At 32.1% G+C, this 15,053-nt stretch overlaps 1 long non-coding RNA gene across 2 annotated transcripts in view; it reads left to right on the top strand.

Annotated features, from left to right (window-relative positions):
* The first annotated feature begins 388 nt into the window (after positions 1-388).
* Positions 389-15,053, top strand: part of LOC123547416 (uncharacterized) — a 28,132-nt gene continuing 13,467 nt past the window's right edge. The window contains exon 1 of one of the 2 annotated variants that reach the window (XR_008372477.1): positions 389-407. This is a non-coding gene — a long non-coding RNA (uncharacterized LOC123547416). The remainder of the gene's footprint in view (positions 408-15,053) is intronic. The other variant, XR_006685643.2, reaches the window with a different exon arrangement.

Here is a 15,053-nt window from a genome sequence, read left to right as displayed (position 1 = left end):
TGCGACCGGTGCAGACCAAGATCCGTGCAGGCTGATCATGGTCTACACTGTTTGCCATTTAGTCGATATCTTTTTGGTAAGCACCCCTTTGAACAGTTAATAGCACTATCCAAATTGAAAGATGAACAAGTTCATTATAGAGGGGTAAGGGTTCATATTTGATTGAACCATGGAAGCATTTCAGTCCCATTTTATCATTATTCATGCTTATATTGTGTAACAACAAGGAAATAATAATTAAGGATTACAAACAAACTGAAATTTGACCTCGAAGAAGTTGATTATATTGTGGGTTTTCCTTGTTTCGCCTTACAACTGCGTACGTTGCATATCTAAGTGTCTAAATGTACATACTTTAGTTAAAACATGTGAACAAATGAAGTATCGAATTAAGACAACTTCCATCGGTAAGCTCTTTTGCTGTTTCAATTAAACGTTTTCCATGATTTTGGCATCTACATAATTATTCCTTTCAAATGTTTACAGTTTGTTAAAAAAACTGTTAAAACTATTTTTCTACGTTGGATTGGAGAAATGGGGCTGATTGAAAGTATGCTAGATATAAGTTTCATGTGTGAAAATGTGAAAACTACTAGTATATACAATTAAAGAAAACGTAAATTAACAAGTTTACATATACTAACAGTACCAAGCGCAAGGCTTTAAACAGAAGCAATTTCATACTTGTGTCGCTAAACACTGTATAAATATGCCACACCACTAAAAACTGAAAGTTTTAAGAAACGACTGTTACTGCAGGACATTTTATTGTGAATTTAACTCTACGTAAATAATTACTTTATATATTTAGTAAGTAAAGTTTATTACAGTTGATGAGGAATTCCTTTTTTTTTTGTGGGGTGTAGTTTATTCAGAAAAAATCAATTCAAATATTACAAACAAGCGCTATGGCTTTTTCAGTACTAAACTAACATTGGTATCTCACTACTTACTGCAAAGTTTAAACAAAATAAATCATTCAGACACACAAAAAAAAGATTTAAAGCAGAGTTAATAATATAACTGTGAAACATTGATAATAATTTAACAATTTCATACAAATATTACTATTCAATTCTACATTACTGTTTATAGAAAGTTGTTATTCTACCCCATTTTTCTACATATTCAGTCAATTATAAGCCTGCTTTTAAAACTGCATTATTTTAAAAACTACATTTCATTTCTATGTCTACATAATTCCGAATGTTACATATAATATAAACATTTACAATATGAATTCCAACAGTGTTCAAAATATCTCAACCGAAAGCATTTGCTACGAGAGAAAAACATGACAAACTTATCAACACGATATCTAAATATTCATATAAAAGGTTTCTTCTCCACACTAATAAATTTATGCTTAAGTAGGAATTCAAATTAATTATCAAAAAAAGCATGAGTATACTTCTTTAATGGCTTAGAAGTTCTACAATAATTCAAATTAATTATCAAATAAAGCATGAGTATACTTCTTTTAATGGCTTAGAAGTTCTACAATAATTCAAATTAATTATCAAATAAAGCATGAGTATACTTCTTTAATGGCTTAGAAGTTCTACAATAATTCAAATTAATTATCAAATAAAGCATGAGTATACTTCTTTAATGGCTTAGAAGTTCTACAATAATTCAAATTAATTATCAAATAAAGCATGAGTATACTTCTTTAATGGCTTAGAAGTTCTACAATAATTCAAATTAATTATCAAATAAAGCATGAGTATACTTCTTTAATGGCTTAGAAGTTCTACAATAATTCAAATTAATTATCAAATAAAGCATGAGTATACTTCTTTAATGGCTTAGAAGTTCTACAATAATTCAAATTAATTATCAAATAAAGCATGAGTATACTTCTTTAATGGCTTAGAAGTTCTACAAGAGTCCATCCCTTTTGTTTATCTACTCTACATGTTTTATTAATTATTGCGGAATAGGAAATGTTTCCATACTAAAATCATTAATCCTTCCCAAATTAACATACCTATTTTCAGTACTTTCAAACCCTTCTGAAAAAATAATCAAAATACTGACACAGAATAGTTATGAATTTATTTGGAATTCCAAAAGAGATAAAATCAAAAGAAATATCTTAATACAGGATTATGACTGTGGAGGTATAAACATGGTAGACATTCCAATATATTTGAATTCTATCAAAGCTAGCTGGACAAAAAGGATAAAAAACAATTCCAATAATGGAAAGTGGAAAGAAATAACAAACAAGAGATTGGAAAATGTATCTGAGATGAATCTATTTAAATGTAACTTAAATGAAAAAGATGTTTTAAAATTAAAATTGGAAAATACATTCTTAAAAGATATCCTCATTTCATGGAGCAAAATAAATTTCAACAAAAATCCACAAAACATAACAATGCAAATAATTTGGAATAATTCGCTTATTAAAAATAATAAATCAATAATAAGTCTCCCTTTATGGATAAAGGAAAACATAATTTATATTAAAGATATCTACGACGCGGAAACTAAACAGTTCAAAACATTTGATATACCTAAAAACGAATATCATATACCTAACTCAGAATTTTTAAACTATCATAGATTAATTGCATCAATTCCAAAAGAATGGAAAATGAAATTAGGAACAATTGATATAAACGATACAACAGATGAAATAAACTTATATAGATTATTAGAAACAACAAAATCCTGTTACTTGAATAAAAACTTAACTAAAATTCAAAAAAAAAAAAAAAAAAAAAACTGTCAGAGGAAAAAACAAAATCTCAAATTAAATGGGAATTATTCTTTCCGGAAAATCAGTTCTGTTGGAAAGATATATTCAAAAATTCTATTACTTGTTGCAAAGATAATAGTTTACAAAACTTCCATTTTAATTTTCTCCACAGAAATATTGCAACAAACAAATTTTTATTTAAATGCAACTTAACAGAATCGAGCCTGTGTGACTTTTGTAATATGGACGTTGAAAGTATGGAACACTTGTTCTGGAACTGTACAAAGATTTAGAAATTTTGGAACCAAATTTTCAAATGGTTGAACGATTGTGATATTCAGGTACAACAGAATAAGTTCCTGACATTCTTTCACTCAAAAAACAAAGTAATCTCATATATTCTCATGCTCTTAAAATACTATATATACAAATGTAAAATAAAGAAAATAGTACCAGAAATAACTAATTTTAAACAAAAGCTGATAAATAGGTTAAAACTAGAAAAATATACAGCGTTCCGTAACGATCGTCTTGATAATTTCAATAACGATTGGAAATGTTTCCTCCCTTTACTTTAAACAACAAAATCTACATACCATGGTAGTCTTCTTACTTTTCTTTTTGTTCTTTTTTTCCCCTTATTGTTGTTATTTTTAACCATTACGTTCCTTAAAATGGCCAACAACTACTATATGTACATGTTAAAAATAGTACAAGATATTTGTATATTATTGAAATGTAAATGTAGAATATATTGTGACAAATAAACGGGCCTTAAACGTGCTTCAAAAAAAAAATTATTGCGGAAGCAAGTTTAAAACTTGCTTTAAGTCCATGTAAAGATGGTATAACATCTTTTCTTTTACAGAGAAATATATTTTTTTAATTTCTAAACACAACACATTATAATTACATACAGTTTTTCCTGGATATCCCAAGATAAAGTATTTACAATTAGTAAAAAACTTATCATCATAAGTCTTGGCAAGTTTTTCAATTTCTGTGATCAAATGTTTTACATGACTACATTCCCAAAATAAATGAACTAGAGTTTCTTTTTCATGTTTACAAAATGTACAATATTCGGTTATAGTCTTGTTCATTTTGAATAACAAAACATTGGTACCTAATAGTCTATGAGCAATTCTAGTTTGTAACCATTGTAAATATGTATCATTACAGGTCATATAAACCCAGCTATATATATATTTCCTTTCAGCGTTATCAATATCAAAGATATTACACCATTTTTCTTGAGACGTTGGATTGTGGGAGTTTTTTTTTTATAAAAATTTTGTACATTTGTTTTATTCCTTTGTCTATACCTAAAATAGGCTTCATAAAAAAGGTATAACTGGGAAAACATAGTTCAAATCCGACGTTTTATCCATTAAACGAACAGATTTAAAAGCTTGTAAGATTGCTCTTTTCATTCCTGCATATGTAAGAAAATTTATTTTCAAATCCGAAGTTCTCTCTAGGTCTTGTTGGTCAATAAAAATCCCATTTCTGTTCATAATATCTTTCACATATCTAATACCTTTATCATACCATAACTTCAAAAAAATAGGTTTTCTATCAATTAGAAAAAAGTGATTATAGAATAATGGCATTTCAAGAAAATTGCCCACCGTAGCTATCTCAGATTTTTCAATTAATTCAGAATATGCACGCAATACATCTTTCCAAAAGCAATTTTTAACGTTGTTGACCATTATGTCTATGTATCCCTTTCCCCAATCGATAGTTTTTCCAAATTCAGTAAATTACCAATAAGACTGTAACATTTGTTATTTGTACCCTTTAACATCCTTTTAAACCAGGTAAGTTTTAAACTTTTCATATATGCGTACACGTCAACCATTTTTAATCCGCCTTCTGCATATTCCTTTACTGCTACTGAATTTTTAATTTTTGCCGGCCCTTGCCAAACAAAGTCCAAAAACAGTTTATTTATTTCCTGTAAGTTCTGTGTTTCGGGATTTGGTAGAGACATAAAAAGATGTGTCAGCAATGGTAAAGGAAGAGATTTTACAACAGTAATCCGGCCAATCGGCTTAAGGTTTCTTTTGTTCCAGTACGAAATTACGTTCCTTATTTTATCAACCTTTTCTTTGTAATTTATATCGCACATTCTTTTATGGTCAATATGAAATTTCAAACCCAACAGTTTAAATGATTTTGTACCCCAGTTTAATTTCCATCTTGTTTTTATTGATCTTGTACTGTATTTCAAAGCACCGATCCACACAACATGTGTTTTCTCAAAATTCACCTTTAGGCCGGAATACATTGCAAACTCATTTAAAACATCATAAGTAGAGTGCAAAGAGGTTTCAGACCCATCTAACAATAACGATGTATCGTCTGCAAACTGACTTATTTTATATTCTACTCCATCAATTACAAGTCCTTTTATTTTCTTACTGTTTCTAATTTTAATTGCTAAAATCTCGGCACATAAAATAAAAATGTAAGGACTTATCGGGTCCCCCTGACGACAACCCCTTCTAATAACAAAAAAAGTCGGATAAATACCCGTTTAATTGAATACATGTTTTGATATCTGTGTAAAACAGTTTTATCCATTTCTTAAACATTGGACCAAAATTAAAGAACTCAAAAGTCCTGTCAATGAATTCCAGCGACAAAGTATCAAAAGCCTTCTCAAAATCAATCATCATCAAGAGACCCGGAATTTCATTTTGCTCAGTGAAGTTCATTATGTCATAAATAAGACGTGTATTTTCACCTATATATCTGCCATTGAGAAACCCTGTTTGATCCCTATCAATAAGAATATCTAAAACCAACTTTAGTCGTTTTGCTACTGTACCTGAAGCTAACTTATATACAGTGTTCAACAGTGTGATAGGCCGCCAAGTCTTTAAATATTGTCTAGGTTTATTCTCCTTTGGAATGAAAGTAATAATACCTTGTTTTTGTGTAACAGAGAGATGACCCTTCAGAAAGGCAAAGTTAATAGCCCTTACTACAAAATTACCAAGTTGTAACCAAAATACTTTAAAAAAGTTAGAAGTGAAACCATCCGAGCCGGGACTCTTGTCGTTTTTCATAGATTTTAGGGTTTCTGAAACTTTTGCAAATGAAAGGAGTCTTTCTAGGTCATTTGATTGTTCATTATTTAGCTTCGGAATATTGGCATTTTCTAAAAAAGCTTCAATATTTATATCAGAGGGTGTATCCCCCTTAGTTTATAATTTACTGTAAAACAGTTCGGTTCCTTTTTTAAATGTCTTGTTGTGAGTAGACTTTACTTCCGTCATCTTTTTCTATAAAAGGAATTGTTTTGTTTACATAGTTAGTCTTTTCTAAACTACAAAAATAACTTGACGGTTTTTCTCCATTGTCAACCCAATTAGCTCTTGGTCGAATAAAATGTCCTCTCATTTTCTCATGCCTGATATTCTCTAATTCTGCCTTTGAAATAAGTAAATCTTCCTGATTAGATTCGGAGAAATTTTCCTCAAGCTTTTTAATCTTTAAAATCAACACTGTTCTTTAGATTTAGTAGATTTACTTTTAAAACTAGAATACGATATAGTTTTTCCTCTTATTTCCATTAAAAGAGTTTCTAAGAATAATTGATCATCGATTGTAAATTGAATATCAGCATTATCTATTTCTGGTAACTTAGACATATTATAGACAGGTAAGCAATACTGTGCTTTTACCTCTTCTATTTTCTCTTTTATACATTTGAGATACTCACTATCGTGTAATAATGAATTATTAAATTTCCATAAACCTTTACCATGTGTAATTTCTTCTAGAGATAATTTTAAAATAACAGGCGAATGATCTGACCTATAGCTTATATCTAAATCACTAACGCGGATTTTAGAAAGGAAGTCTTCAGTTACTATAAAAAAAATCTAGTCTTGCTTGCTGAGTAGGATTGGATCTTCTCCATGTATACTTTTTTGCATTACCGTTTAATTCTCTAAAAGGATCATGCAAGCGTCTGTCTTTGATGGCATCAAGTAAAACTACCCTAGCATTCCTATTGTTATTTATGGATTTGTAGTTACAGTAATCTAAATCAACATTTGTTACTAAGTTAAAATCTCCACATAATATGTATGAACTATTTCCTATGTTATCTATATTTTGAAAAATATGCCTGTAAAAATCAGGTTTATCAACATTAGGTCCATATAAATTTACTAAAGTGAATCTTTCCGAATATACAGTTAAATCTAACATAATGTAATTTCCTTCTTTATCTACAACAATATCATTAGTTTGAAAAACCAGCTGTTTTTTAAATAATATGCCAACGCCTCTTGAGTTACTTTCACCAAAACTAAAATAGCAGTTTGCATTCTATTCTGAGTAAACTTGTTTCTGCATGCCAGCTGTAATGTGCAGATCTTGCAAACAATAAATATCTGCATCTCTTTCTTTAAGAAAATGAAATACATCTCCTCTTTTTTTCGAATCATGTAGTCCTCTACAGTTGTAAGATATTATCTTAATATTACCCGATGTCATAGCTAAACTTTACTTTGATTTGTACCCGTAACGTACATTCAGGAATTACATACACTATTGTATAACAAAACATACAGATAAACATGACTGAAAATGACATAACTGCAAAACAACAATAAAAAAAAAACACAACAAAAACGTGAAAAAACGAGCAAATGTGACAGAAAATGTAAAGAAGAAGCCTAAAAGAGGCTTAATACATATAACAGGATAAAAAGTGTTTAATTATCGTTTATCCCTTATTTTTTCAAATTGCATAAGACGATCACTTAGTATTTCCGTACTCCCACTATATACAATTTACACTTCCTCTATACATATACCTTCAACAAAAATGCCTATATTTAATTACGGATCATATTTATACCTACACCTATATAACGTATTATTTACCTATGTCACCGGAATTTGAGTCGCGCCACGAATAACCATCGCGCATGCAATCTCAAGAATCCAGAACAGCCCCAGCACCCGCGCAGCCCGCCCGGGACCCACACCGCTGGCTGTCAGACACTGTGACTATTACAGAGGCTTTGAGCCAGCCGTACAGAACCCGCACAGACCCCGCAGACCGACACAAACTCACTAAGCCCGGCTCAATCAAAGAGCTATAGAAATAAATAATTGTTTTTTCTATACATCTCTGGCTCAATTAAAAGTTGTCGAATTAATTGAAATAGACTATATTTCTATATTCATCCACTACTAGTATGTACATAAGTGACACAAACAGCATGTTAATTTCATGATTCATTGGTTTAGACAAAAATAGCAGTTGTCACTGGGCCATAACTTGTCTGGTCAAACTGTGTCAGTTTTGTTATGTCATGGCAACAGGAGAAATAATTTTAGGATTTTATGCTAAATGTAAAAAACAGAAAAAAGCACTGAAAAGTGACTGCTTTGGAATTATAGTGTACTATTACAAAACATTTCCTAGAATACATGCTTTTACTTTGGAAGTAATTGACTATAATCCCTAGAAGGTAGGACATTTAACACTGTTTTCAGTATATTTCACTTTGTTACCTTTATGGTCGCATGCTTGTAGTTTAGTTTACCGGCTTTATAATATTAAATCACTTCATCAACAATTTAAATGGTACAACTGAAGACAGAAGGATTACTATACAACAAACTCTTACACTCTTTCTTAGGACCGCGTCATGTAAACATTACTAAAAAAATATATGCATACATGCCCTGATCAGCCAGAAGGCAGTAAAACAGTATTTATGACCAATTGTTTAATCAACATTATCGTTAATACATGTATAGCCACTTCGTATAGAGTTATACGTATGTGCGCCAGAATATTTTAAAACGCCGCGTTACAGTGAAATTGATCAGGCTAACTGTATCTAAGACTATATACATTTATAACGTACTACATTTTCTACCGAATTCAAAAATCGTATTTATTCGGTGTTTCCGACTCATCTCTTCGCATACTCTATATAAGAACAGAGAAGTGGGAAAATACGCCATATAGTGTTGAGGAATTCCTAGAAAATAGGTATTACTTATCTTTAACGTCACACCAACACAATTTAATGTTATATGGTAACATTCTAGCTTTTTCTAGCGTAGGCAGACCACAGGTGCCACTCAGTGCAATATTTCAGCCACAAACACCGACATTCAGTAAGCCAGCTGGATGGCTTCTCATATGAAATAATTCTACAGTCTTAACGAGGTTTCCTTATTAATGCAAGTCATGCGCATAGTATTAGTGCTTGCTATTTTAGTAGCCGAGGCGGCAATGCATGGTCCTCCACTTTGTTTGGATTGAACAATGGCGAAAATTCTAATTAATGTGCATTTGTTATCACCTATCATATTTCTAACAATATTTCTTTCTCAACGTATCTTTAATTTTAACAAGATATTCATCTTGGCTCTATACTGCTTCAATTGACATCAACAACTTAAACTGTTTTGGGGAGAGTCATCAAAATACTTTTGTGCAACATCCTTTGAAAGTTGGCCCAAAATACTCCAAGAGGATCTGCAAGCCTTGATTAAACTAGTATGTTACAGAATTACCACAGAAAAGATCAACGATATTTTTTTCAGACTAAAATTCTTTTAAAAAGTTTTCACCTTACTAAATATACGATAAAGTGACCTAGCAATGTTTTCTGTCAAATCTGCGTAGTTTGAATAATATTTAAATAGTCATCAAAAATATTTCTTTGAAATAATTTCATCATCAGTTAGGCAGTTAATTAACTCCCTGGGGCCGAAATGCGACTATAGGCGTTATCAGGACTCCCTAAGACGGCGATTGACGAGTATAGTCGCGGCACCGAGATCATGCTGATTGCGACAAGTACTTGTTAATTTTTGATAATCCTGACAAAAGCAAAATTATTTTGCATACTGGCTATTATTTCTTAGATGTTATAATTATTAATTATGCAAATAGTTAGTTCCTTTGTTGAAATAAATATTTGTAATTATGCGGTCATATAAAGGAAATAAAAAGGACGAAATCCGCTGTGTTACGTTCATACCGTATTTCAAAAGAGTAAAACAATATCGTCTGCCAGAGATTTTTCTTAAAATGAAGAAAATATTCATTATCACGCCTATTCTGACATATCAGATCCGTCGGATGATGATTCCGACGACGAAATTCTGTTTCAGAGAAATGAATGGTCGGAAATTGTCAAGATTTAGAAGGCTTAGATGTTCGTACAATTTCATCGCATACGATACAAACAGAAAAAAATAACGCAACAAAACATGTTTCATACAATACAAAAATGTTTGTGTAAATAAACGCATGTTTATAAACATAATAATTCTTCAATATGGATGTAAATATTACAACTTAACTGTCTCAGCGCGTGTCACACAACTTTGTGTACATGTATACATCAAAATAAACCATTGATATTCACAAAAAGAACGGGTGTAAATTTCAAGTAATGCTTTATGTGAATATTCTGTGTTAACAATGTATTTCTATTTATTGGAATTTAATGTGTTTACATGTGAAAGAAGTAAGAAAATCAGAAATGTTCAAATAATTATTTAACGCAATAGTTGCGTTAAAATTGTGAATATTCCGAAGTGAAAATAGTATTCTATTTGGATATAAGTTACGGACGAAATTGGATATAAAAATATTTGCTCAAACTTCGAAGATTTTGTAAGTTTATTTTAATTTACACCCAAGTTAATAATATTTCTGCATGATTTCGAGTGCATGCGAGTGTGATAATGATAAGATCAGATAATGTTCCTCGACGTCAAGAGGTAATTTTCATCTCGCCGCAGCAGGTATGTTACGAGACCTCGGGACGATAGCTCTGAGAGAAATGTTTTTCATGAATCTGAAGCGTTTAATGTTTAACATCTTATCTAGATTTGTTTGAATATCTTACAGACACCAGTGATGAATTAAGGTTTCAAGAATTTTACATATACTGTTCAGTCCAGAGTTATATACAATGTACTCATTTTTAAAAAGAATTAACGACTAATCACGAAGTAGTGACCTACTTTTACTCCCAAAATTAACTTCATGAAAATCATTTTGTTAAAAGCATAATATAGTTTCTAAATTAATATGTTTTTACAACTTCACCTGATAACTTCTTCAGCAAATCTCTTTTAAATATATTTTTAAAAGCTGCACTGTAGAAACAAAGTGTAATCTAAACTGAAATGAATTATTAAGTACTGTGCATGCTGATATAAAATGTTTACATATTATATACATTATCTGGGCGTAATATATGCCATTCAGTATTTGTAATATAACATAAACACAGAAGAATTCATAGTGAAAATATACAAGCTGTGTAAGCTAGATGGCAATACATACATCAATAAAATGCACACTCCATACCAAGTACATGCTACATCTGTGAAAAAAAATATCATGATCATCATGATGTGAACGTTTTATGAGTCGAAAGAGCACGCAGATGTTATTCCTACCAAGTTAAGTCATAGATATCAGCACATGAGCTTTTGTTTCTTAACTGTCTTACAAAATGTGAGATTAAGAAAAACTATGTCCGAATCGGGAGTCGAACATGGGCCGCCTCGGCGATTAACATTTTCATGCCTTCTTGGCCAATACACCACTGAGGTTTTAACTAAAGATTTATGTTTGAGACCGATTAAATCCAGTGTCCTGTTACCACGCTTTTCAATTTTGAATGAAACAATAAGTAAAAATAACTGACTCTCGTGTGTTCCTATAGCATATAATCTGTCAAACAAAGTTTTAAAGCCCTCTAGAGAAATAAAGCTGTAATTTCCTGATATTTCTTTTTCTTTTTGTTGTTGTCTCAGTGGGTTTGAAAATACTTGGAGATACAATAATGTCTATAATGTATGACGTATAGCTAAAACATCAGTTTCTCATTTAAAATTCCAAACAGGAATGCATTACTTAATAATAAAAACATTTCTGCTTTGTATGCTGTTAACCAGTTACTGAGATAAATTGTCGCAAATAAAATGTTAATACGTCAGTTTATTAGAGTCAAACTCATTAAATCTCTGCCCATATCAACAAATGCAAATTTTCATGATTTTCATTGTGCAATGAATAATCTCTTAATATCCGTAAGATTCTTTTTTCTTAAATGATCAATCGTTTTATTACGGTGGTATATTTAGGACATATATAATTTTTTTTAAGATTAAATTATCTCGTGCGCACAACATCTTATCTCGAGCGATCAACATCTTATTTCGTGCGCACGACATCTTATCTTGAGCGATCAATATATTATCTTGAGCGATCAATATCTTATCTCGAGCGATCAACATTTTATCTCGTGCGCACGACATCTTATCTTGAGCGATCAGCATCTTATCTCGAGCGATCAACATATTATCTTGAGCGATCAATATTTTATTTCGTGGGCACGACATCTTATCTTGAGCGATCAACATCTTATCTTGAGCGATCAACATCTTATCTTGAGCGATCAACATCTTATCTCGTGCGCACGACAACTTATCTTGAGCGATCAACATCTTATATCAAGCGATCAACACATTATCTTGAGCGATCAACATCTTATCTTGTGCGCACGACATCTTATCTTGAGCGATCAACATCTTATCTCGTGCGCACGACATCTTATCTTGAGCGATCAACATCTTATCTCGAGCGATCAACATATTATCTTGAGCGATCAACATCTTATCTAGAGCGATCGACATCTTATCTAGAGCGACCAACATAATATTTTGAGCGATCAACATCTGATCTCGAGCGATCAACATAATATCATGAGCGATCAACATCTTATCTCATGCGCACGACATCTTTTCTTGAGTGATCAACATCTTTTCTCGAGCGATCAACATCTTATCTCGTGCGCACGACATCTTTTCTTGAGCGATCAACATCTTTTATCCTACCACTATACATTTATCAGGCCGATATCGGTCTGCCGTGACAACTTGAGGTTTATTCAGTCAATGCAGGTTTATACTGTCAATACAACTGACGGACTACTTTTTCATGTATATGTGCTATAGGCAATGTAAACTGGGCTAAGAGTTCGAAGCTCAAACACTTCATCATTTTATGAGAACAGCCACGGTAAAAAAAATAATTGGTTCACTCTATCCTAGTAAACCACCGTACGGAATGGTACGGTGACAGTTTTTAAAGTCTGTGCGAATCGACCTTGACTTTGTGTTTGGCGTTCACTCGGTTTAGTTAGACATTTACACAAATAACCAGATTTAAGCAGATGTTTATTTTAATTATTGGATCTAAACCATTCATTGTGGAAGGAATTTCATTTCCTCACATTGTCTTGTACGAAAATGGAGTAAATTTAAGACTGCGGGCATTTGAATTCATCTCAAGCGTGGTTTTCGGACTGTATTTTATCCGAGTCAAAACCATTCTTCTTGTTTTGTATGCGAATGCCCTGTTAGCACCGATGATTTATAATACATTCTGTGTATTCTGTGTCTTCAGAAGGCAAAGTATGAAATAATGTTTTTTTGTAAGGAATCATTTGTAAATGGATCAAGCAGACAAGGGCGTAGGAATTCAAAAGTGAGTGAAAATCTGGATTATTTTTGTATAGAAAAAACATTTTGAAAGGAAATATATGTTAAACACAGATTTTATTGACTGCAGGAAAATAGAATGTTAGGTTACTGTCTTTCTTAACTTAAGTTTATCCACCTCGTCTCCGAAAGGTTTATCCCCCTCGGCAAGCCTCGGGTAGATAAACCTTTCTCCGACTCGGTGGATAAACTTAAGTTAAAAAAGACAGTAACCTTATATTCTCTATATCTCGAGCGATCAACATATTATCTTGAGCGATCAACATCTTATCTCGTGAGCACGACATCTTATCTTGAGCGATCAACATCTTATCTCGAGCGATCAACATCTTGTCTTGTGCGCACGATATCTTATCTCGAGCGATCAACATCTTTTTTCGAGCGCACGTCATCTTATCAATATATATTTAGGCCCTTAGTGTGAATTCAGGTCATTAGTTAAAACATACAGCGGCCTACGTTTTTGTTTTTGTTTCGATTATAATACTTATAACTATTTCACATGTTTGCAGGGTTATACATTTAAATATACAAACTGATAAAAAGGGCAGCAAAAAATCAATGATGATTCAAAGAAATGAATTTAAGTCCTTGACAAAAAAGGAATATGTAGGCTTCGCCCATACATTAAAGAATTCTCTTGTTTTCTTTTAATTCATGCATGCAATTTTATAACTTTTCTGCCCGAATTAATTATCAGTCGAACTGCAATTTGTTGCTATTCTAACATACAAAAAGCGTCATTGGTTATGTTCTGACATTTAATTTTAATATAGGATGACCAATTTTGTGCACTGCTCTCCCAAATGATGTCATAGGCTTGTACATGAACTTGTGGGAAATTTAAATAACATCGATATAGGCGGGACCCTTATTATCAACTTGCCCGTATGTTTTACTGATGACCTAAATACACAACATCTTATCTCGTGCGCACGACAACTTATCTTGAGCGATCAACATCTTATATCAAGCGATCAACACATTATCTTGAGCGATCAACATCTTATCTTGTGCGCACGACATCTTATCTTGAGCGATCAACATATTATCTCGTGCGCACGACATCTTATCTTGAGCGATCAACATCTTATCTCGAGCGATCAACATATTATCTTGAGCGATCAACATCTTATCTAGAGCGATCGACATCTTATCTAGAGCGACCAACATAATATTTTGAGCGATCAACATCTGATCTCGAGCGATCAACATAATATCATGAGCGATCAACATCTTATCTCATGCGCACGACATCTTTTCTTGAGTGATCAACATCTTTTCTCGAGCGATCAACATCTTATCTCGTGCGCACGACATCTTTTCTTGAGCGATCAACATCTTTTATCCTACCACTATACATTTATCAGGCCGATATCGGTCTGCCGTGACAACTTGAGGTTTATTCAGTCAATGCAGGTTTATACTGTCAATACAACTGACGGACTACTTTTTCATGTATATGTGCTATAGGCAATGTAAACTGGGCTAAGAGTTCGAAGCTCAAACACTTCATCATTTTATGAGAACAGCCACGGTAAAAAAATAATTGGTTCACTCTATCCTAGTAAACCACCGTACGGAATGGTACGGTGACAGTTTTTAAAGTCTGTGCGAATCGACCTTGACTTTGTGTTTGGCGTTCACTCGGTTTAGTTAGACATTTACACAAATAACCAGATTTAAGCAGATGTTTATTTTAATTATTGGATCTAAACCATTCATTGTGGAAGGAATTTCATTACCTCACATTGTCTTGTACGAAAATGGA

The sequence above is a fragment of the Mercenaria mercenaria genome, chromosome 9 (assembly GCF_021730395.1).
Source record: "Mercenaria mercenaria strain notata chromosome 9, MADL_Memer_1, whole genome shotgun sequence".
In the NCBI taxonomy this organism is placed as follows: Eukaryota; Metazoa; Mollusca; class Bivalvia; order Venerida; family Veneridae; genus Mercenaria; species Mercenaria mercenaria.
The sequence above is the reverse complement of the archived record's forward strand: the minus strand, read 5'-3'. Positions and strand labels throughout refer to the sequence as shown.